Source organism: Orcinus orca, chromosome 4, assembly GCF_937001465.1.
Source record: "Orcinus orca chromosome 4, mOrcOrc1.1, whole genome shotgun sequence".
NCBI classification, from domain to species: domain Eukaryota; kingdom Metazoa; phylum Chordata; class Mammalia; order Artiodactyla; family Delphinidae; genus Orcinus; species Orcinus orca.
The window spans coordinates 140177257-140203431 of record NC_064562.1 but is presented as its reverse complement, the minus strand read 5'-3'; positions in this window follow the sequence as shown (position 1 = coordinate 140203431).

Sequence of the window (26175 nt, the reverse complement as noted above, 5' to 3'; positions counted from 1 at the left end):
AATGTGCTGTTGGATTCTCTTTGCTAGTATTTTGTTGAAGACTTTTGCACATATATTCATCAGTAATATTGGCCTGTAGTTTTTTTTCTTTGTGACATCTTTGTCTGGTTTTGGTGTCAGGGTGATGGTAGCCTCACAGAATGAGTTTGGGAGTGTTCCTCCCTCTGCTATAATTTGGAAGAGATTGAGAAGGATATGTGTTAGCTCTTCCCTAAATGTTTGACAGAATTCTCCTATGAAGCCATCTGGTCCTGGGCTTTTGTTTGTTGGAAGATTTTTAATCACAGTTTCAATTTCAGTGCTTATGATTGGTCTGTTCATATTTTCTATTTCTTCCTGTTTCAGTCTCAGAGGTTGTGCTTTTCTAAGAGTTTGTCCATTTCTTCCAGGTTGTCCATTTTATTGGCATATAGTTGTTTGAAGTAATCTCTCATGATCTTTTGTATTTTTGCAGTGTCAGTTGTTACTTCTCCTTTTTCATTTCTAATTCTATTGATTTGAGTCTTCTCCCTTTTTTTCTTGATGAGTCTGGCTAATCGTTTATCAATTTTGTTTATCTTCTCAAAGAACCAGCTTATAGTTTAATTGATCTTTGCTATCGTTTCCTTCATTCCTTTTCCATTTATTTCTGATCTGATCTTTATGATTTCTTTCCTTGTGCTAACTGTGGGGTTTTTTGGTTCTTCTTTCACTAATTGCTTTAGTTGTAAGGTTAGGTTGTTTATTTGAGATGTTTCTTGTTTCTTCATGTAGGATTGTGTTGCTGTAAACTCCCCTCTCAGAACTGCTTTTGCTGCAACCCATAGGTTTTGGGTTGTTGTGTTTTCATTGTCATTTGTTTCTAGGTATTTTTTGATTTCTTATTTGATTTCCTCAGTGATCTCTTGGTTATTAAGTAGTGTGTTGTTTAGCCTCCACGTGTTTGTATTTGTTACAGATTTTTTTCCTGTAATTGATATCTAGTCTCATAGTGTTGTGGTCAGAAAAGATCCTTGATACAATTCTATTTTCTTAAATTTACCAAGGCTAGATTTGTGACACAAGATATGATCTATCCTGGAGAATGTTCCATGAGCGCTTGAGGAGGAAGTGTATTCTGTTGTGTTTGGATGGAATGTCCTATAGATATCAATTTAGTCCATCTTGTTTAATGTATCATTTAAAGCTTGTTTTTGCTTATTTATTTTCATTTTGGGTGATCTGTTCATTGGTGAAAGTGGGGTGTTAAAGTCCCCTACTATGATTGTGTTACTGTTAATTTCCCCTTTTATAGCTTTTAGTATTTGCCTTATGTATTGAGGTGCACCTATGTTGGGTGCATAAATATTTACAATTGTGATATCTTCTTCTTGGATTGATCCCTTGATCATTATGTAGTGTCCTTCTTTGTCTCTTATAATAGTCTTTGTTTTAAAGCCTATTTTGTCTAATGTGAGAATTGCTACTCCAGCTTTCTTTTGATTTCCATTTGCATGGAATATCTTTTTCTATCCCCTCACTTTCAGTCTGTATGTGTCCTTAGGTCTGAAGTGCATCTCCTGTAGACAGCATATATATGGGTCTTGTTTTTCTAACCATTCAGGCAGTCTCTGTCTTTTGGTTGGAGCATTTGATCCATTTACATTTAAGGTAATTATCAATATATATGTTCCTATTACCATTGTCTTAATTGTTTTGGGTTTGTTATTGTAGGCGTTTTCCTTCCCATGTGTTTCCTGCCTAATGAAGTTCCTTTAGCATTTGTTGTAAAGCTGCTTTGGTGGTGCTGTATTCTCTTAGCTTTTGCTTGTCTGTAAAGGTTTTAATTTCTCCGTCAAATCTTAATGAGATCCTTGCTGCGTAGCGTAATCTTGGTTGTAGGTTTTTCTCCTTGATCACTTTAAATATGTCCTCCCCCTGCCTTCTGGCTTGCAGAGTTACTGGTAAAAGTTCAGCTGTTAACCTTATGGGGATTCCCTTGTGTGTTATTTGTTGTTTTTCCCTTGCTGCTTTAATATTTTGTCTTTGTATTTAATTTTTGATAGTTTGATTAATATGTGTTTCTCCTTGGATTTATCCTGTATGGGACTCTCTGTGCTTCCTGTACTTGATTAACTATTTCCTTTCCCATATATGGAAGTTTTTAACTATAATCTCCTCAGATATTTTCTCAGTCCCTTTAGTTTTCTCTCCTTCTTCTGGGACCTCTATAATTCTAATGTTGGTGTGTTTAATGTTGTCCCAGAGAACTCTTGAGAGTGTCCTCAATTCTTTTCATTCTTTTTTCTTTATTCTGCTCTGCAGTAGTTATTTCTACTATTTTGTCTTCCAGGTCACTTATCCGTTTTTCTGCCTCAGCTATTCTGCTATTGATGCATTCTAGAGAATTTTTAATTTCATTTATTGTGTTGTTCTTCACTGTTTGTTTCCTCTTTAGTTCTTCTAGGTCCTTGTTAAAAGTTTCTTGTATTTTCTCCATTGTACTTCCAAGATTTTGGATCATCTTTACTGTCATTATTCTGAATTCTTTTTCAGGTAAACTGCCTATTTCCTTTTCATTTGTTTGGTCTGGTGGGTTTTTAATCTTTCTCCTTCATCTGCTGCATATTTCTCTGTCCTCTCATTTTGCTTAACTTACTGTGTTTGGGGTCTCCTTTTCGCAGGCTGCAGGATCATAGTTCCCATTGTTTTTGGTGTCTGCCCCCAGTGGCTAAGGTTGGTTCAGTGGGTTGTTTAAGCTTCCTGGTGGAGGGGAGTAATGCCTGTGTTCTCGTGGGTGAGGCTGGATCTTTCCTTTCTGGTGGGCATGTCTACGTCTGGTAGTGTGTTTTGGGGTGTCTGTGGACTTATTATGATTTTAGGCAGCGTCTCTGCTAGTGGGTGCGGTTGTGTTCCTGTCTTACTAGTTGATGGGCAAAGGGTGTCCAGCACTGTAGCCTGCTGGTTGAGTGGAACTGGGTCTTGGCGTTGAGATGGAGATCTCTGGGAGATTTTCGCCATTTGATATTATGTGGAGCTGGTAGTTGTCTTGTGGACCAATGTCCTGAAGTTGGCTCTCCCACCTCAGAGGCACAGCCCTGATGCCTGGCTGGAGCACCTAGAGCCTGTCATCCACACAGCTTAGAAGAAAAGGGAGGAAAAAAAACGAATGAAAGAAAGAAGATAAAATAAAATAGTTTTTAAAATAAAAAATAATTATTAAAAAAAGTAAAAAAAAAAAGAAAGGAAGAAGAGAGCAACCAAACCAAAAAACAAATCCACTAATGATAACAAGTGCTATAAAGTATGTTAAAAAGAAAAACAAAAAAACGGACAGACAGAACCCTAGGACGAATGGTAAAAGCAAAGGTATATAGACAAAATCACACAGAGAAGCATACACTTACACACTCACAAAAAGAGAAAAAGGGAAAAAAAAATATGTCATTGCTCTCAAAGTCCACCTCCTCAATTTGGGATGATTCGTTACCTATTCAGGTATTCCACAGATGCAGGGTACATAAAGTTGATTGTGGAGATTTAATCTGCTGCTCCTGAGGCTGCTGGGAGAGATTCCCTTTCTCTTCTTTGTTCGCACAGCTCCTGGGGTTCAGCTTTGGATTTGGACCCCCCTCTGCATGTAGGTCGCCTGAGGGCATCTGTTCCTGCCCAGACAGGATGGGGTTAAAGGAGCCGCTGATTCTCAGGCCACAGGGAGGGAGGGGTACGGAGCATGGGGCGAGCCTGCGACTGCAGAGGCCAGCGTGACTTTGCACTAGCCTGATGTGCGCTGTGCGTTCTCCTAGGGAAGTTGTCCCTGGATCACGGGTCCCTGGCAGTGGCGGGCTGCACGGGCTCCCGGGAGGGGACGTGTAGGTAGCGACCTGTGATTGCACACAGGCTTTTTGGTGGCTGCAGCAGCAGCCTTAGCATCTCATGCCCATCTCTGGGGTCCGCGCTGATAGCCGTGGCTTGCGCCCGTTTCTGGAGCTCCTTTAAGCGGTGCTCTTAATCTCCTCTGCTTGCACACCACTAAACAAAGAGTTAAGAAAACGTCTCTTGCCTCTTCGGCAGCTCCAAACTTTTTCCCGGACTCCCTTCCAGCTAGCTGTGGTGCATTAGCCCCCTTTCAGGCTGTGTTCACGCAGCCAACCCCAGTCCTCTCCCTGGGATCCGACTGAAGCCTGAGCCTCAGCTCCCAGCCCCCTCCCGCCCTGGCGGGTGAGCAGACAAGCCTCTCGGGCTAGTGTGTGCTGGTCGTCACTGATCCTCTGTGCGGGAATCTCTCCGCTTTGCCCTCCGCACCCCTGTGGCTGTGCTCTCCTCCGTGGCTCCGAAGCTTCCCCCCTCCGCCACCCACAGTCTCTGCCTGCGAAGGGCCTTCCTAGTGTGTGGAAACCTTTCCTGCTTCACGGCTCCCTCCCACATGTGCAGGCCCCATCCCTATTCTTTTGTCTCTGTTTATTCTTTTTCCTTTTGCCCTACCCAGGTATGTGGGGAGTTTCTTGACTTTTGGGAGGTCTGAGGTCTTCTGCCAGCATTCAGTAGGTGTTCTGTAGGAGTTATTTCGTATGTAGATGTATTTCTGATGTATTTGTGGGGAGGAATGTGATCTCCACATCTTATTCTTCCACCATCTTGAAGCTCCTGCCCGTTCTTGTAGCTTGTTTGTCTGGCTTTTGTATCAGGATAATGCTGGCCTCATAAAATGAGTGTGGAAGTATTCCTTCTTCAAGTCTTTTCAAAGAGTTTAGGAAGGATTTGTGTTAAGTCTTCAAATATTTGGTAGAATTAACAGTGAACCCGTTTGGTCATAAGCTTTTCTTTTTGGGCAGGTTTTTGGTTATTCATTTTATCTCCTTACTGGTCTGTCAAGTTTTCTATTCCTTCATGATTCAGTCTTGGTAGGTTGTATGTTTCTAGGAATTTATTCATTGCTTCTGTAATTATTCATATAATATGATTTGTTGGCATAGAACTATTCATAATAGTCTCTGATGATCTTTTCCATTTCATTGGCTTCTGTTGTAATGTCTTTTTTTCATTTCTGTTTTTACTTATTCGAGTCTTCTCTTTGTTTCTTAGTTTAGGTTAAAGCTTTGTCATTTTGTTTATTTTTTTTAAAAACCAACTATTAATTTCATCATTTCTTTCCCATTGTTTTTCTGTTCTTCATTTCATTTATTTTTGCTCTAAGCTTTACTATTTCCGCCTTTCAGTGAACTTTGAGCTTAGTTTGTTCTTTTTCTAGTTCCTTGAGGTGTGAAGTTGTTTTTTTCTTCTTTTTTTTTTTTTTTTTTTTTTTTTTTTGCGTTACGCGGGCCTCTCACTGTTGTGGCCTCTCCCATTGCGGAGCACAGGCTCCGGACGTGCAGGCTCAGCGGCCATGGCTCACAGGCCCAGCCGCTCTGCAGCATGTGGGATCTTCCCAGACCGGGGCACGAACCCGCGTCCCCTGCATCGGCAGGCGGACTCTCAACCACTGCGCCACCAGGGAAGCCCTTTTCTTCTTTTTTAACATAGGTGTTTATTGCTATAAATGTCTCTCTTAGTAGCTTTTGTTGTGCCCCTTAAGTTTTGGTATGTTGTGTTTGAGTTTTCATTTATCTTAGTATATTTTCTGATTTCCTTTTTGATCTCTTTTTTGATGCATTGGAGAAATTGGTCAATTTCTTGTTATTTGTGAATTTACCAATTTTCCCTTTTTTAAATTTTCATTTTCATATCATTGTGGTTGGAAAGATACTTGATATAATTTCTATCTTCTTAAATTTGTTAAGACTTTTTATGTGACCTAAACTGTGGTCTTTCCTGGTAAATGTTCCATGTGTGCTTGAGAATAGTGAGTATTCTGCTGCTGTTGGGTGGAATTTTCTGTGTATGTGAGGTCCATTTGGTTTGTAGTGTTAAATCTGCTGTTTTTCCATATTATTTTTTTATCCTGATGTTTTATCAGTTGTTGAAAGTGGCATATTTAAATCTACTTTTATTGTGTTGCTGGCTATTTCTCCCTTCATTTCTATTAATACTTACTTTTTTATTTTGGTGCTCTGCTGTTGGGTGCATATATATTTATGATTGTTATATCATCCTAATGAATCGTTGTATTATATCCTTCTTTGTTTCTTGTAACCATTTTTGATTTATTCTATTTTATCTGATGTAAATATAGCCATCCCTGCTCTCTTTTGTTCACTATTTGCAAGGAATATCTTTTTCCACCCCTTTACTTTCAGTCTGTGTATGTCCTTAAATCTGAAATGTGTCTTCTAGACTGCAAATACCCATGTCTTGTTTCTTTTAATCCATTCAGCCTCTTTTCATCTTTTGATTGGAGAGTTTAATTTATTTACATTTTAAGTAATTATTGATGAGGAGGGACTTGCTATTGCCATCTGTTGTTTTCTGTCTTATAGTTCTTTTGTTCTTCTTTCCCTATGTTCTATCTTCCTTTGTATTTAATTGATGTTTTTGAAGTGATATTCTTTGATTTCTTTCTTTTTTTCTCTTGTATCTTCAATAAGTATTTGTGTGTGTGTGTGTGTAGTTACCATGAGACTACATAATAGTTTAATAATGTATTTAAATTGTTAACATGTTAGCTTCTGACACATCTACATTTTTACTTCTCCTCCTACCCACACTTCATGCTATTGATGTCACAATATCTTTTATATAGTGTACCCATTTTTGTCTGTAGCTGAACTTTTAATCTTTACACTAAAATTAAGAGTGATTTATGCATCGCTCTTTTAATCCAGTAATGCATTATTCTGTATTTGGCCCTTGTTGAGTGCTGGGTACTTTTTCATCTAATCCTCTTGGCTAGGTCTTTTCTTGGCCTTGAATAGTTTGCTCACATGTACATGCTGATCAGTATTCACATGATTATTCAAGGAAAACCCTCTGTAGAAATCTGGAATTCTCTCTATGTGCAGCTTTCTCTTTTCTGGTATTCTGTTTTGTGAATTCTAGCTATGTTGGTCTCCTCAGCCTTTCAATTTCATCATCTCAACTTGGGGAATCTTCTTGGCTTTGCCTGTTAGTCTGTTCAGGCAGCTGTAACAAAATACACAGACTGGGTAGCTTATAGAGAACTGAAATTTGTTTCTCACAATTCTGGAGGCTGGAAGTCTGAAGTCAGGGTGCCCGCTTTGTCAGGTGATGGCCCGCTTCTGGGTTGTAGACATCTCATTGCATCCTCACATGGTGGAAGGGGTGAGCTACCTCTCTGGAGCCTTCTTTATTTGAGCACTAATGCCATTCATGAGGGCTCTGTTCTCATTACCTAATCACCTCCTAAAGGCCCTACCTCCTAGTACCATCACCTTGGGCATTAGGTTTTGAGCACATGAATTTTGGGGGGACACAAACATTCAGACCATAGCACCTGGGTTCCTGCTTCTTTTGCTGCTAACTGGAAACTCTCAAGGCATTACATTCCATCAATTGCAGAACTCACCTCATTTTGTTTTCTGTCTCCTAGGGATCACTCTCCTTTTTTGCCCGATTTCTAGTGTCTTGAAAACCATTGTTTCACATATTTTGTCTAGTTTTTTGGTTGTTTCAGGTTATAGAGTAAATCTAGTCCCTGTTATTGCATCTTGGCTGGAAATAGAATCCTCCAGAGTTTCACTTAAAAGTTGCAGAAGATAGATGCTCAGAAGAATTGTTTAGAAGCATTCAGAATATAGAAACAGAGGAAATACTTCCTAACTCATTCTATGCAGCCAGCATTACCATAATACCAAAACCAGACAAAGACATTACAAAACAGCTACAGACCAACATCTTTCATGAACATATATGCAAAAAACTATGATTAAAAAATGGGCAAGAGTTCTGAATAGCAGCAAAGAAGATATAAAGATGGCAAATAAGCATATGACCTCAAGGGAACTCAGATTAAAGCAATGAAACATACTTTTACCATCCAATCCAGCAATTACACACCTTGGTGTAATTCAAACGAGTTGAAAACTTGTATGTGCACAAGAACCTACACACACGTTTGCAGCAGCTTTAATCGCTATTGCCTCAAACTTGGAAGCAACCTAGATGTCCTTCAGCAGTTTAATGGTTAAATAAACGTATCCATAGAATTGAATCTTAATTAGTGCTAAAAGGAAATTAACTATCAAGCCAAAAAAGACATGGAAGAACCCATGCAGTTCAAACCCATACAGTTCAAACCTGTGTTGTTCAAGGGTCAACTGTATATGATTCCAACTCTATAACAATCAGGAAAAGCCAAAACTATGGAGACAGTAAAAGGATCAGCGGTTGCCAAAAGCTGGGGAATAGGGAGGAATGAGCAGCCAGAGCACAGAGGATTTTTAGGGTAGTTAAACTGTTCTATATTATACTGTAATGGTAGATATATGTCATTATTCACAATGGTGGATATATGTCATTATACATTATACATTTGTGAAAACCTATAGATTGTACAACATGTATATTAACCCTAATATAAACTATGGACTTTGGGTGATAATGACTGGTCAATGTAGGTTCACTGATTATAACAAATGTACCATTCTGGAGTGGCATGTTGGTAGTGGGACTGGATGTTATTTATGTGGGGGTGTGGGTTGTATGGGAACTCTATCTTTCACCCAGTTTTGCTGTGAACATGAAGATGCTCTAAAAAATAAAGTCCATTAAAAAATAATTCAAGATTATCACCCAAAGAAACTTTGAACCATTTTGGTAAACCATTATTCCTATTTGATTTTATGATAAAAAAAATCAGTTATCCATTCCATCTCTTTCATAACCATCCACCTACTTCCCTCTCCCAAACGTACTAATAGAAGAAATGTTTTCTTCCTGTTTTCTATGTTGACCCACAAAAAGTGCACAATATTATGCTTCATTCATGCTGAACTCTGATTAAAGGGATCAGTCATTCATCTGATCCTTTGGTATAGGTTTCACTGAGGGTATATCAGTTTATATAAATAATTTTTAATAGATACTCTGTAGGTGAAAGGGTTTTTAACATTCTGGAAAGCACATTGATATATAGACTGTGAATGCTAATTGTGAAGTGCTGAGGTAGCTTAGTTGCAAACCAACCACTTTTGAATATTGTGCAGTGGGGTTGCTTCAGCTTCAACTCAATAGCTTAGTCTAGTCCTTATGCATAAATATGAGAGCTTGATTTCTATCTAGATATAACACCAGAGTTCTGCCTTGCCTCCATTTTGTCTTTTATTAACTACAAAGACAGAGAAGTGTCTGTGAGTGAAAGAAGAAAATAAAGAGAAATAAATGTTTTAGCCAGTAAGTCAATTTAGAAATGTCATTGTACGAACAGCCAGCGCCCACATGTTCTAAGAAGATACCTCATTTTCCTTATTCATAATTAACTATCTTCGGGGCTTCCCTGGTGGCGCAGTGGTTGAGAGTCCGCCTGCCGATGCAGGGGACACGGGTTTGTGCCCCGGTCCAGGAAGATCCCACATGCCACGGAGCGGCTGGGCCTGTGAGCCATGGCCGCTGAGCCTGCGCGTCCGGAGCCTGTGCTCCGCAACGGGAGAGGCCACAACAGTGAGAGGCCCGCGTACCATAAAAAAAAAAAAAAAAAAAGAATTAACTGTCTTCCTCCAAATCTGTAATTCTTGTGACCCATGAGAGAAGTTAGGCTATATTAAAAATAACTATTAAGTTTTATTTAGATTTTGTGATTGTTTTTAAAGGAATACCTGGGATTAGGTTGGGGTCTTTACTGATCTGGCTAGGTTGTTGGAGAATTATCTCTGTGTGTGCAAGGTTAGGTTAATTTCTGAGTTTGCAAGATTCTGAAGTAAGTTTGAGACCACTATTAAAATGGCTACAGTTTGTGGCATTAGATGATATTACTTACTCTGTGGCTGAATTCTCTTATCAAAAAGTTCCTAAAATTTACGAAAAGTAATAGTTATCAGAATCTATAACCAGAATAACACAACAGATAATTTATGCATTACGTCTTAGAATTGTTAAAATTTTGTGTTGCTGATCACCAACTGCTCCAGCTACTCCATATTGGATGATCGGGACATAAACTAAATTGTTTATTGATTAACACAATTGGAGTGCTAGATGATGTTTAGTTTGTTTTATGTTTGAATTTGTTACTAAAAATCATTTCATGATCTGTAACTTTCTAATGCCAGTGAATCATACATCTATAAAATAATAAGATTTTTAGATGAAAAAAAATCTCTTACTATATTGGGTCGGCCAAAAAGTTCATTTGGGTTTTTTGGCCAACCCAATATATATCCATTCTGAGCATCAGAATACTTCTAGCTATTCGAACTAATGGACTATACTGTCTAGAGGATAGTAATTCAGTGCTTTAGAAATGTGTGAGAGAATCTGAGAATGATGGAAGTCACATTGGGAAATAAATGATACAAATTAAAATTAATTTCAGCAGAGTTGTTTTGGCCTTACTTTCCAATTCATCCTCATCAGGAATTAATAAAAATCTTGGCAGGATGTGTTCAGGTTCTATTGATCCTATTCTCTTTCAATCATATTCTCTACTAAGATAGTCCATTCCTTGTGTGAGCTGTTGATTATTAATATTTTCTTAGGAAAATGTAAGATACTTTAAAAGTAATGCCTTGATCTTATTTTACTTCTTTGATACATTGTATTTTGAAGGGGAGTTTTGCAATTTCTCAAGGTTAATATGAAACATGAACGTTTGTCAAAGAGTACTTTATTTCCCTCATATTGTATCCTCCACAGTGCAACTGCCATTAAGTGTTTAATTGCTACACCTTAACATTTTGGCCTTATGTATATGGAAAGTTAATGTTGATTTCAGAAGTCATTTGTTATATTTCTGGGACATTAGGAAATTAAAATAATTATTATCTCTAAACAGTTATAAAATTCAGAGGCTATAATGGAATAGTCTAATTTTATAGCATTTATTTTCCATTTTACAGTTATTTTATTGTTACACATGTTTTCTTCAACTGATATTCAAAGGCCTGGAGTTAGCAAATCTCCCCATTCAGATACTAGTTCAGGAAGTAGTCAGGCTTAAGGCTTAGTACCTGAACATCTGTGTACAAATAGTTTGGTATAAAGTAGATTCCACTACCCGTGCACATCAGTGAGTCAGAGAAAGCAAATTGGATTATATATTTTGGAAAATGAAATGTAATAAACATTGCCTGGGACCAGTAGTTTAGATAAACTGAATGAAAAAGAAGAGTTTATTTTGAATCATCTGGCACTTGAAAAGGAAAAACAGGAAAGTCATATTGACTTTTAATGTAGGAAGATGGAAGATAACTTGCTTTTGCATTTGGTAGGGAGTTTGGTGATGTCTTTTAGAGCAGTGGTTCTCAAACTTTATTGTGCCTAAGAATCAGCCTTGAGCTTTAAAAAATGCTAACTTCCAGGCCCTAACTCAGAGATTCTCTTTCTATGTCTCAGGTAGCACTTAGGATTATTTGCTTTTTATGAACACCATGAATGATTCTCATGCAGGTGGTTGGTGGACTTTATTTTCTGAAACACCCTCTTATACTATTTCTGTTAGCTTTATGTTCTTCCTGCCTGTCTAGACGTGTAGCAAAACATATTTTGTTATTTGGTCGGAATCTCTGTGTTACTTTTGATTAATAATTCATATAGCAAAGATGAAATTTAAAAATATACATATTTGGTGTGTCAGACTGGAGAGTATAGGCACAGGTAGAATCAGAGGCTAACAATTTGACATTATATATTTTATTGAAGATTTCATACAATTTAATATCAATGATTTAAAATTCATATTTATCAAACTTTTTACTCTCCCACATTTCCTGTGAATCAGCGCTCAATATAATCTGTCAGCCAACAGCCAAGTGTAACAGAATTTGCATACTAAGAAGTATTTTGTAATGTATTTCCTTTATTTTACTAATTTCATAAATTATTAGAACTTTCTGATGCTGTTTTCATTTTGTATTCTTTTACAAGTCTGACCTATTTTCATTTTGTATTTTCATACAAAAGGTATTTTGGAACACTAGGGTACATTGGTGACAATATATGTGTGTGTATGAGTGTGTGTGTGTGATTAGAGCTCCCTCTTAGGAGAAGTTTAAATATGTGACTGACTAGAGGGGAAAGTGAAAGGACATGAGATGAGGAAGATAGTAAGATATTAAAAAGAAAAAAAGTAGAGAGATGGAAAAGAAAGGAATTTCTTGCATGGCCTATACCAAGGTTTAGAACAATTGGCTTTTCTTAAGTTAATTTGATGGTTCAGTTGTGTAGGAGGGTAAGCTATATGCAGAGTTTTTCTTTGGAGTGACACAGCCATATAATCTGAAGAGTGGTCCTATTAAGATCCATTTTCCATTTGCTGTAGAAACATCCCAATGACTTGAGAGGTAAAATGTCAAGTTATTCCTATCCAAGGGTGGCATTTGTGGTCGTGGTAGTGGTGGTGTTGGTAGTGTGGTGATGGTTGTGGATGGGTTGATCCCTGAAATAAAGCAGATTGACTGCATACCAGGATGTGCCAGAATAGAAACAGAGAAAACTGGATCTCTGTGTGAAATTTATGTAAAATACATAAACAACTTTGTGTCTCATGGGTATGGTTTAGAATAAAGAATGACTTAAAATCAAGAAAACAGACAATGGTGGTGTAAAGGGTTCATTTTAAGATAAGCATAAAGGGACTTCTCTGGTGGTCCAGTGGTAAGGAATCTGCCTTCCAATGCAGGGGATGTGGGTTTGATCCCTGGTCAGGGAACTAAGATCCCACATGCTGTGGGGCAACTAAACCTGCGTGCCAAAACTACAGAGCCCATGTGCTCTGGAGCCCGTGACACAACTAGAGAAGAGGAAACCCGCACGTCACAACTAGAGAGAAGCCTGCGCGCCGCAGTGAAGAGCCCGTGCACCGCAACGAGTGCTGCAATGAAAGATCCTTCATGCCACAACGAAAGACCCCACATGCCACAGCGAAAAATCCTGCATGCCACAACGAAGACCCGATGCAGCCAAATAAATAAATAAATATTAAAAAAATAATAAGGTGAGAATAAAAACTCAAATGTGGAAATCAAAACCTTAAGAAAAGCATTAAGTAAAACTTGTATCACTGGGTTTTAAATCCTAAATTGATGAAAAAGATCATTAAATTAGTTTTAAATTGCATGTTTTGTACATGATGTTGTAACTACCACATTATTGAAGTTAAATAAGTTTATGTCTTTCAAAATAACAATGACGATTGGCATAAACCTTGGGTTTAAGAGTTAAATTGGGCATTGTCTCCTAAAATGTCCCCTAAAAAATCATTTTGGGGAAATGATTATTAAGGGTTTAGGAAAGTAGTAGCTGCCACAAAGCCAGAAACCTGTCCCTTTAAATTTTTTTTCCAAAGTCCTGAGTAGTGCTAGATATGTTTTATTCACCCCTTTTTGGCTGAATCTCATAAGAAAGGTTATTTTCGGAAAAATATTAAAAAATTTTTTTATGAAGTATAGGTGATTGTAGCTCAACTAATTGACCAAGGCTTGGAAAAAGCCATATATGTGTATATAGACACCCATTCAACTTACTAAAATTTAATTTTTATTTTTTTGCTACTTGCTAAAACAAAGCTTCATCTTTATAAGAACAAAAGTAACTGTTATTCATCAGGATTATCTAAAATCATATAAAATAACAAAATATCTTCAACTTGGAAATGGAGGAACAAAGATGAGGTAGACCAAGAAAAGGGGTAAAAAAATTTAGAATCACTCAGGATTGAGGAGAAAGTAGACAAAAAGATATCTTTAAATCATTCGGCAGTGACTGAACCACATAGTAGGAAGAAAGACCAGTACTCACTGTATAATTGGGGAAAAATGTAAGGAAGAGTGGAGCTATTAGTACCAAGCAAATAGGGGAGAAGCCTATGGGATGACTCAGGCTGGTTCTCAAGCTGATACCGGTTGACTTGATTATTTGATAGCAGAGGTGGAAAAGTCCATGTAGAAAACACATTGATTGTGGTGAGGAGTACTAATTTATATTAAATAAAAAATGCCACATGAAGCTCATAAAAAATATGAACATAAGCCATCAAGCCAGCAATGATAAGAAAAAGCGTAAATCTGTGAATTAACATAAAAGTTAAAATGACAATAAAATGCTAAGACAGAAAGGGTGTATTTAAATGCAGATATGGACCCCAAATGACTCTAGTACTTTCATAGAAAAAATAGAGTGCTTTTATGGGTATTTTTGACTCTACAATATATGACAGGAAGAGACGAGACTTAAGATTTTGATTTTAGACCAGAGCTCAGTGGAGTAGTTAACAGGACTTTCAAAACTGAAAAAGCTCTAAGTTTCTTCAAGCAGTCATTGTTTCTGGTTCATTGACTAGAGAGAAATTTTTTTCAGACAACTGAAAATTTCTTTTATTTATTTAGACGCATCTGTGAAATCACTTTTCTCTTGAAAGATAGAAAGACTTTCCAGGTTAGTGTGTAGAAGAGAGTTCTTTTAAATGAAGTACAGAATTTCCTATTCTACATGTGCTTTCATGTCAGTTTTTTAGAATAAGAAATGAAGAGAATGTATGCTTGCTGTTTATTAAGTGTTAGAAAGGAGCTTTTATCTCTTGCTGATTTTCAGAGATGAATAACAGAGCTGTAGATGAAGTGGTAGACTCTAGGGTTTGGGTCTGGTTAACTTTAACAAGGTAAAGAGGAAGTACTCTTAGCTTTGTTAACTTAAGAATTCCACCTGGAAGGGAGGTTACAGAGCTGCCGGAGTTTGCCTGGTATTATAATTTTATAATGCCTTCATAACTTCAACATTTTTGGGGGGGCTGTGGGTTGAACATGAAATTTAACTCATTCTAGATATTGCAGATGTAAATTACGTTCAATTTTGGTTGAAGACTTAGACATTCTTGAATGAGATAGAAGACACAAATCAAATAGCTTAAATTTCTGTGGCTTCCTGGGAGCATTTGGGGAGCAGTATAAAAGCAGGTGCCTGTAGTCCTTGTTTTCAGAATGGCAGAAAGCACACAAAAGCTATATGAATCCCTTCTGTTATATGAAGTCCAAATACCTTAAATCCAGTAGATTAAAAAAAAAAAAACTCCCTACTTTGAAACCAATAATTTTGACAAATTCCAGGGAAATGATACATTTATCTATGATCCAAAAGAAAATCTCTTCATTTTTCAGTGTGTGGTACAAATATGTTTAGAGTATCCATTATGTATTTATTCTTGGGAATACTTATTACTGTGCTAATGGGCATGCCTTGTATCAAAAATGGGTGTTTCAGCAGAAGATGTTTAAATTATACTTTCACTCTGTAGCAAGTAAGATCAGTTTTGAGTATCAAAATAAATAAATACAGCAGGTTGACTGATATGTCCCAACTAGAATCTTTAACATAAGACAAAGAACTTTAACATAAGACAAAAAGAAACTTAACATTTCTTTCGGCAAGTATTACAGGAAGGAATTGCCTACACATAAGGATGGCCTTACTCATCCAGTTTAAATAGAATGGTATGTGTGATCTGAAGGGCATCTGGTGACTGATAGTTGGGGGGAAATATGTTGAACAGGATTAAGTGTAGGATACTGAAGATAGATTTTTTTTAAATGTTGGAATCATTTTTATGGAATGGTCACTGTTCTTGTTGTACCCAACATGTATGATTCCCTTATTTACAGGGATTATTAACCTGGAGCAATGAGTCATCTCAACATTATTATCAGTACAGTTAGCTCTCTATAGTTCATCTGTGGATTATCCACTTAGGTATTATTTGTGACTGTTTTTCACTTTTGGATGTAATTGGACCCAATGCTTTAGTATGTCCCATAGCCACACTCACCTGCTCAGAATATGTTGTAAATTATATTGGATCAACTATTTTCTACCAGTACTCTATCTTTGTGCTCCCTTTCAGACCGTGTAAAATGAAGACTATACAATATGAAGGATTTTTACTGGGATCAGCAGTACCTATATTTAGAATTGTCAAAAAATTGACTTCTTCAGCAGATTCTTTCAGTTTAATTCATTTATGGTTCCCATGATTCAGTTAGGTTTGGATTCAGTTATTAAAAGAAAAAGCTGTAGAAACTTAACTGAGCTGTACTTCCGTCCTGGCATTCCCAGGAGGGAATTAGAACATTACAGGGGTGGGGGAGGGAGGGAGGGAAGGAGGGAGAGAAAGAGATGGGTGGGGTGGGGAATGTGAGTGCAAGCACACTGCACACCTGTGTAGGTGGTAAGATTGAGGGCTTAATTCTATCCCCTAGAAAAAAAGTGCCATTTCTCTTTGATCACCAGTCATTGCTAATGCTTTGATAAGAAAACCACATAATGAACATAAATTTACAGTAGAAAAAAATTACTACTTTCTAAAGTCAATGTAGAAGGATGTGGGTATTCTTTTCTCTGTTGACTCAGAGCGGACATCAGAAGCATGGAAACGAAGGAATTGTTGTAAAAGAATTTGTAATGATAACCCCTCATGGTAATAGTTGAAGTACAATTCAGGATGTGTGCTGATGTCATAATTTTAGTGGCAATGATGAATTGTAATTATGTAAATATATGTGTATATGTGTGTGTATGTATTTCTTAATTCATTTAATGTAATGGAAATCAAGAGAATGCATCTAGAAGATGTTGGAGAGGGGATCATGTTTTTTAAATTGTTGAATATCTAAACTCAGGGCATCTGATAATCTTGAATAAGTTAAGTCCTGAAAATTCTGGGTAAATGATATTCTACTATATAGTATTTGAATCTAGAGTTTCAAGTAGACAGCATCCACTTGGTGTTAGGTAATCTGGGTTATAACCTGAGATCCAAATCCCTCTATGAGTAGCATTAAATTTCCTTTGGTGGCAGTATGTGAACAGTTCCTTGATATTTCTCAGTTTCTGCATGTTTTGTCTATTAGGGTGTTTGCCCTGTGTACATGGCTCCCAGTCACCCATCCTAAGTCTCTGCTTCTTACTTTGAATAGTGGAGTTAATCACATTTCTTAATATTTCCTCTTGTGATTCACTGTGAAATTATCCCAACAAGAAGAACTTTGTCCTTTAGAAATTTTGAAAAAATGTTTTGAGGTTAGGTAAATGTAGAGGCAGTAAAATATATTCTGTTCTTTACTTATAATTATCTGTAATTTTATACTGGGAAGTTTTTGCTTTGTGAATGTAATTCATTCAGTATCAATGATTGGTAACTACTTGTTGCTGGCTGACTGCTGCTTAATAGGGTGTATGGTTGAACTTTATTCCATGGGAGCCCATTACACCCCTACATTCAACTAGTGATTATCTAGTGTTCATAATGAGAGACCTTGAGAAAAATTGCAGAGACCTCAAGTCAAACTATAATTACAACTGTAAAACAACAGTGTAATGCAGTAGAAATAAATACAATATGGAGACTTGTGTTTGATTTCCAGTTTTGTCTCTAACTACCTTTGGTCAAGGCAGGTAAGTCATTTAACCTCTATAATTTTGCAACACTGCTCTCCAGTGTGACTTTACACTCCTATCTGAATAAATAGGACACTTAATGGCCCTACATCCTTGCCAAGTATTGATAGGTTTTTACATTTTTGCTATTATAATGGGTATGAAATAATGTGATATGTTCTGTTTTATTTCACATTATTTCTGATTATTAGTAAGGTCAGGCAACTTTGCAGATATATATTTGCCAGATATATTTGGCTCTTCTGTTAATTTGCTTATTTTTCGTTTTGGTTGCTTGCCTTTCTCTTTTTGCTTTCTTGGAATTCTTTATGTGTTCTGGATAATGTTTCTTTGTTTGCTATATGTACTGCAAATCTTTTCTCCTTGTCGATGTCTTTTTAAAATTTTTTAATGGTGTCTTTGGTAGGCAGTCTCTGAGTTGACTCCCAATGATTCCTACCTCCTGGTATTCATGACCTTTTGTAATCTGTTCCCCTTGAGTGTGAGCTGGACTTATTGGTTCACTTTCAACAAATAGACCATGGAAAAACTGGTGGGATGTCATTCTGAGTAGGTTGTAAAACAGCTGTGGCTTCCATATTGGGTTCTCTCTATTTTGTGCATATATGTTTTGCTTGTTCTGAAATCGTGTCATGAGTAGTCCTGTGCAGGGACTCATATGGTGAGGAACTGAGCCTTTTGCCAAACATCCACATGAATAAACTTGGAAGCAGATCCTCCACTTCCAGTTGAGTCTTCAGAAACTACAGCCTGGATAACACTTCGACTACAAATTTTTGAGAAATACCAAGCCAGTAACATGGAGCCAAGCCATTCCAGATTCCTGATCCTGAGAAACTATGTGAGATAATAAATATTTGTGGTTTAACCAGCAAAGTTTTGGGGGTAATTTGTTAAGCAGCAGTAGTTAACTACTAGGACAGTATCTTGTCATAGGAATTTAAAATTTGGTGTGATGAAAAAAATCAATATTTATAAAATTTTTTGTCATATAAATTCTAGCCTTAAATTTATAAAGATATTTATCTATTTTTTTTGAAAGTTTTTTTCTCATGGATTTCTTTGTTATGTTCCACTTTCAGCTTGATTACAGTATGTCAAGGTTTTATATTTTTGTCGGATAATCTTGTTGAATTGTCAACAATAATGTGGACATTATTTACTTATTTTAATACCTTCTTGATAGATTCCCTTGGGGTTTCTATGTAAACAAACAGGTAATCAGCACATAATTACTACTTCAAATCTTCCATTCTGATATATTTTAAAAATCAGCTTTATTGAGATATGATTTCAGTTATAAATTAGTCAATTTTAAAGTTTTGATGAATTTTGACGTATGTATGCAGTATGTAATCACCATTATAATCACGGTATAAGACATTTACATAACCCCCAAAAGTCTTTCATCCTCCTTTGCAGTTAGTTGCTTCCTACTGCCCATAGCTCCTGGCAACCACTGATCTACTTTTTAACACTATAGTTTTAAATTCTCTAAAATTTCATTTAAATGAACATACAGTATGTGATCTTTTGTGTCTGACTTTATTTCAGTTAGCATAGTGTGTTGAGATTCCCATATTACCGAGTGTATCAGTAGATGGTTTCTTTTTATTGCTGATTAATATTTCATATATGTGCATACTACAGTCTGTTTATCCACAGAAGATTGACATTTGAATTGTTCCAGTTGGTGATTGTTACGAATAAATCACCTATGGTGATTCAAATTCAAGTATTTACGTGGACGTATATTTACCTGTCTCTTGGGTAAGTACTTAGGAGTAGAATTGCTGGGTCAAATGCTAAGTGTGTGTTTAACTCTATAAGATACTGCCAAACTGTTTTCCAAAATGATTTTACATTTTGCATCTCCACCAGCAGTTCTGAGTTCCAGGTGGTTCCATATCCTTGCCAAAATTTGGTGTTGTCAGTTGTTTCAATTTTATCCACTCGAATGCGTGTGTAGTAGTATATCTCATTGTGGTTTTATTTGCATTTCCCTAATGACTAATGATGTTGAGTGTCTTTTCATGGTTTATTTGCCATGTGTATACCTCCTTTGGTACATAACCTATTTAAATCTATATTGCCCATTAAAAATTGTGTTGTTTATATTCATACTATTGAGTTGTAAGAGGTTTTTATATTTTGTAATCTTTTGTCAAGTGTATGCTTTGAATATATTTTCTCCCAACCTGTGGCTTGCTTTTTCCTTTCCTTATAAGTGTCTTAATAGTGTCTATAAAAGAGGAAGGCATTTAATTTTGGTATAGTCCAACTTATCAATCTTATATAATTTGTGCTTTTTATGTCCTATGTAAGGAATCTAACTTAAAGACACTAAGATTTTCCTCTGTGCCATCTTCTGGAAGTTTTATAATTTTAGTTACACTTAGGCTATATTCTGTTTCAAGTTACTTTTTGTAAATGGTATGTGCTGTGGATTGAATTGCATTTTTTTGCATATAGATACTTGTGCTGGTACCATTTGTTGAAAAGACTCACTTCTCCTTTGAACTGCCTAGGCACTTATCAGAAATAAATTGATCATAGAAGTGTGGGTCTATTTTGGGACTCCCCGTTCTGTTTCATTGATATGAGATAAGTATATGTTTTTAAACGGTCAGATTATAAGGAGAAAATTAGAGACCTTTAAGTCTACTTTCATAGTTTAAAAAAAATGTTTCTCTTTAATCTTTCTGGAAATGATAATTGTCTAGAATGTGATGTGACTGTAAACTTTATTTCTTCTAAATGTATCTGCAATTGCCACTTGCCACTTACTGACTTCTTTTACCTCTGATTTCAAATATCACTCTAACCAAACATTTACATCTATATCTTTATCTGTCACATATATGTACACTCATTAAGTATGAATATTTCTGTTTCTAAGAAAGGCTGTAATTTTGTTCTGTTACTCTAGTTTTCCATTTCTCCAGCAATATCATGTTGTTTTCATGTACAATATTATATTTATGTTTTATGGTAGAGAAAATCTTCTTTAAATATTTCTCTTGTTCAAAACTTTATTGACTATCACATCACATTCACTCTTCCAGCTGTTCTTTCTACATCTTGAAAAAATACATTGTTCCATGATTTTGTTCCTCAGTAGAGAACTGCTGACACTTTCCTTTTTTAGAAAAGGTATGATTGATATTTTTCAGCTTATGCACACTGAGAGAAGGCAACTCCACAGGCTATAAAGGAATCAGGCAGAACAAGTTTGGGCATGCCTTCACAGTGTAAACAAATCTGTGTACAGAAGTGTTTCTGAAATAATGCGTTTAATAAAAATACCCTGTAATTAATGTGGTGTCCTATGGCCCCTGGGCATCCAACTATAACTCAAAGTGTGATTTCTAAAGCACGGGATAGAAGGGTTAATAAAGGCCAGAACCGTAGAACAGCTTGATTTCCTACATCTCCTACCACATGATTCAGAAATATTGTGTAAGGTATGTGAACCTAGAATATGTTTCATATCTAATCAGAGTTTCCTGATCATCTTTTGAATGTAGGAGCTTCAGGGTCAATAGCTGCTGATTGTTTTTCATTAGTCCTTTTTCATAATTCTCCAGTGACAGGTCTTAAAACCAATAGGAATTCTGATTGGTACACTGAGTCTAAAATTTTCTGGCTTGTAATCAAACCTTCTGTATCATCTACGGTAATCTTTTTTGGACATGTTTTCCTTTAAATACTGTGTTATCTCTTAATGCTGTTTTACCTCTCCTGGCTTGAGATTCCAGAGTGTTAAATATGGATGTACATCTTTCATCTGTATAGATGTCCATCATACACTGTTGATCATCATAATGCATCTGCTGATGTCATCCAGTTTCAGAGAAGATAGCTGTGGTGCACTAACTCTGTTAGGCTGTAATGCTATTGGGGCCTATTGCAGTAAGAGTGGGACTTTGTGCAGGAATGACAATGGGTGGGGCTCACAAGGTCATGGATTCAGAGGTAGTAACAGCATAATTCACAAATTCTAGATGTGCTTGGAGGAAATATTTTTTCTGCTTAATATATCATTAACACATTTTTTTCTCTTTACAACATTATCCGTACAAGCATAGTTTAAATATCAGAATAACATTCTCTTTTGTATACATACCATAATATATTTAATAAATGCAAACCATTTTCCTATTTAACTGTTTCTAAAATTCTGCTCTTTTCAAAAACCTGATGAGTGTGTTAAAGAATATCACTAAATTGCTTATCACAAATGTTTTACAATTTTCAATTTCCCTAGCAAACAATATATATGAGACTGTCATCAGTATCAGATTTTAATTAATTATTTATTTTTCAGTTATGTTTTTAAATTAAATTTTATTGGAGTATAGTTGGTTTACAATGTTGTGTTAGTTTCAGGGGTACAGTAAAGTGAATCAGATATACATACACATATATCCACTCTTTTTTAGGTTCTTTTCCCATATAGGTCATTACAGAGTATTGAGTAGAGTTCCCTGTGCTATACAGTAGGTTCTTATTAGTTATCTATTTTATATATAGTAGTGTGTATATGTCACTCCCAGTCTCCCAATTTATCACCCGCCCCTCCCCAGTTTCCACCTTGGTTAACCGTAAGTTTGCTTTCTACATCTGTGACTTTATTTCTGTTTTGTAAATAAGTTCATTTGTACCATGTTTTTAGGTTCCACGTATAAGCAATATTACATGATATTTGTCTTTCTCTGTCTGACTTACTCCACTCAATATGACAATCTCTGGGTCCATCTGTGTTGCTGCAGATGGCATTATTTTGTTCTTTTTTATGGCTGAGTAATATTCCATTATATATATATATATATATATATATATATATATACACCACATCTTCTTTATCCATTCATCCATCAGTGGACATGTAGGTTCATTCCATGTCCTGGCTATTGTAAATAGTGCTGCAGTGGAGTGCATCTATCTTTTCAAATTATGGATTACTCCAGATATATGCCCAGGAGTGGGATTACTGGATCATATGGTAGCTCTATTTTTATTTTTTTAAGGAACCTCCATACCGTTCTCCATAGTGGATGTACAGTTTACATTCACACCAACAGTATAGGAGGGTTCACTTTCTCTGCATCCTCTCCAGCATTTATTGTTTGTAGATTTTTTGGATGATGGCTATTCTGACCGTGTGAGGTGATACCTCGTGTAGTTTTGATTTGCATTTCTTTAATAATTAGTGATGTTGAGCATCTTTTCTTGTGCTTTTTGGCCATCTGTATGTCTTCTTTGGAGAAATGTCTAGTTAGATCTTCCAACCATGTTTTGATTGGGTTGTTTGTTTTTTTGATATTGAGCTGTATGAGCTGTTTGTATATTTTGGAGATTAATCCCTTGTCGGTTGCTTTGTTTGCAGATATTTTCTCCCATTCTGTGGGTTGTCTTTTTATCTTGCTTTCTTTTGCTATGCAAAAGGTATTAAGTTTAATTAGGTCACATTTGTTTATTTTTGTTTTTATTTTCATTACTCTAGGAACTGGATCAAAAAAGATCTTGCTGAAGTTTATGTCAGAGAGTGTTCTGCCTATGTTTTCCTTTAAGAGTTTTATAGTATCCAGCCTTACATTTAGGTCTTTAGTCCATTTGGAATTTATTTTTGTGTATGGTGTTAGAAAATGTTCTAATTTCATTCTTTTACATGTAGCTGTCTAGTTTTCCCAGCACCACGTACTGAAGAAACTGTTTTTTCTCCATTGTATATTCTTGCATCCTTTGTCATAGATTAAGTGACCATATGTGCATGGGTTTAACTCTGGACTTTCTATTCTGTTCCATTGATTTATATTTCTGTTTTTGTGTCAGTACCATATTGTTTTGATTACTGTAGCTTTGTAGTATAGTCAAAAGACAGGAAGCCTGATTCCTCCAGCTCTGTTTTTCTTTCTCAAGATTCCTTTGGCTATTCGTGGTCTTTTGTTTTTCCATGCAAATTGTAAAATTTTTTGTTCTAATTCTTTGAAAAATGCCATTGGTGATTTGATAGGGATTGCATTGAATCTGTACATTGCTTTGGGTAGTATAGTCATTTTCACAATATCGATTCGTCCAATCCAAGAACATGGTATATCTTTCCATCTGTTTGTGTCGTCTTTGATTTCTTTCATCAGTATCTTATAGTTTTCTGAGTACAGGTCTTTTGGCTCTTTAGGTAGTTTTATACCTAGATATTTTATTCTTTTGATGCAATGTTAAATGGGATTTGTTTCCTTGCTTTTGCTTTCTGATTTTCATTGTTAGTGTATAGGAATGCAAGTGATTTCTGTGTATTAATTATTTGTATTAATGAAGGAAAATTATTTGTTGTCATTTTATTCTACATTTTCATTACTAGAAAGCTCAAGCATATTCATATGTGCTTATTACTTGGATTTCTTTTGTTCAGGATATCACCAAAAAAATATTATTTAATTTATATTTAGAAGTGTGGTTGAGAGTTTACAAGACAAAGAAGGGAGAAATGATATTCCTGGCAGAGAATTCAGCATTTGAAAAGTCCATAGAAGTCTATAACAAGTGTCAGTGAATACAGTATTTTAGGTATTATTCTGGTCTTTCTGTTTTCTCACTGATTTATAGGAACCCTTTATATAAAATGTATTAATCCTTTATATCTTAGCTACTGCACAATTTTCCCAGTCAATTTTTTCTCTTTTTTATGTTTTTCCAAATATTTATGTGCAAAACACAATACTTTGTGAAATAGAAGTCATTTACTTTATTCATTTATTTTACAATACTTTTTGATCGTGTACTATTTCTGGACCATATTCTTGCCTGTGAGGGTATAGCTATACACAAAACGAACAGAACCCTTGACACTGAAGAGTTTACATTCCAGCTGAGAAGGAGAGCAAAAGCCAAAAGTAAATGTACAATGTGTCCCATGGTGATAACAGTTATAAAGAAAAATTAATCAGGACATGGGGTCATTTGGCTGGAAACAGTGAGTAAGAGGAGAAGGGAAGGTGATGAGATCAAAGAGGAGCAGCTCTAAATGAATTAGAGCTGTGCAGGCAAGAACTGGGTTATTAACTGAGAGTGGAAGTCATTGGAGGGTTCTAAGCAGAAGAGTCATGTGGCCCATTTTGCATGATAAAAGGATCCCTCTGGCCACTGTTTGAAGAAAAGTCTTCAGGAAAGCCAAGGGTAGAAATAAGTAAATTAGTAAAAGGCTGTTTTAATAGTCTAGAAGAAGAGATGCTGCCTTGGTCTAGGGTAGTAACTGTGGAGGTAGTAAGAAGTGGGCACATTTTGCATACAGATATCTAAATTTTAGATTATATCTGTATCTGTATATTAGATTGATATCTGTATTTAGATACAGACATCACAGGAGGTATCAAGTAGGAAATGGGATGAGTCTGGAGTTCAGGGAGAGGTCTGCACTGGAGATTGTACACATATGGACAGCATTTAAAAGCATGGGACTAGGGCTTCCCTGGTGGCGCAGTGGTTGAGAGTCCGCCTGCTGATGCAGGGGACGCGGGTTCGTGCCCCGGTCCGGGAAGATCCCACATGCCGCGGAGCGGCTACCATGGCCGCTGAGCCTGTGCGTCCAGAGCCTGTGCTCTGCAACGGGAGAGGCCACAACAGTGAGAGGCCCGCGTACTGCAAAAAAAAAAAAAGGCATGGGACTAGATGAGATCACCAAAGGAGTCAGAAGTCCGAGGATACTATGTGTGTGTGTGTGTGTGTGTGTGTGTGTGTGTGTATGTATATATGTGTTTACCATTATCAATTAAACAACTGGACAAAACCATGTACTATGTAATAAGATGAAACAGAATGGTCCACATTGGCTCCCTATGAAAAACTTATCAATATTCCTGCTGTTATCTGTATTCAACATAGATTCTACCTTGTAAAAATTAGCTATGTGAAACAATTTTAGAATTACAGAATTTTGGATTGGGAGTGACTTTGGAGATAATTGTTCTATAGTTAAGGAAATTAAAACTGAGGCATATCTTTTTTTCCTCAATTTCACAGTGTGGAACACTTTGTACAATAGTATAATTTCTTCTCTATGTCCTCTTGAGGATTTTAACATTCAAGGTTACATGCGATTTGTATACAACAGAGATAAGAATAGTTTGAAAGCAAAATATGATGTTCACATCTTTTAGCTCCATGTTATATGGGAGCCAGTCTCTAAGAGTTAGTCATCTGGAAATAAGGCCCAGAATTAGTTTCCATTACACGGTTCTTCAACTGGGTTCGAAACCATTCTTCGCATTTCGTTGTCCTTTATTACCTCCCACATATATCAAACACCAGGTCATTTTTCCATTTTGAAAAATAACCACATACCTATGATAGAAAATGTGTTTTGTTCACTATATTAGAAATAGACACTAAGATGTGTAATGGATAGCAGCATCTGGTTATATTTCACATTGGATAAAAGCTGCAACATTACATCATAAAACTCTATACATAGAACAGAGAGGAACTTTGGACAACAAAGAGTACTGAAGAAAATTATATGAAATTGATGTTGGTATCAAACTCTTCAAACAGGTTACTGAATAAAATTAAAATATTTTCTTACAGTTTAATCTGCTCTTCTGTAAAGTGGAGAGAAATATATTCAGAAGAGCAGAATAAACTGCTCTTGCATTCCACTCCCAAGGAGGAAGTAGTATTTTTTTTAACATCTTTATTGGAGTATAATTGCTTTACAATGGT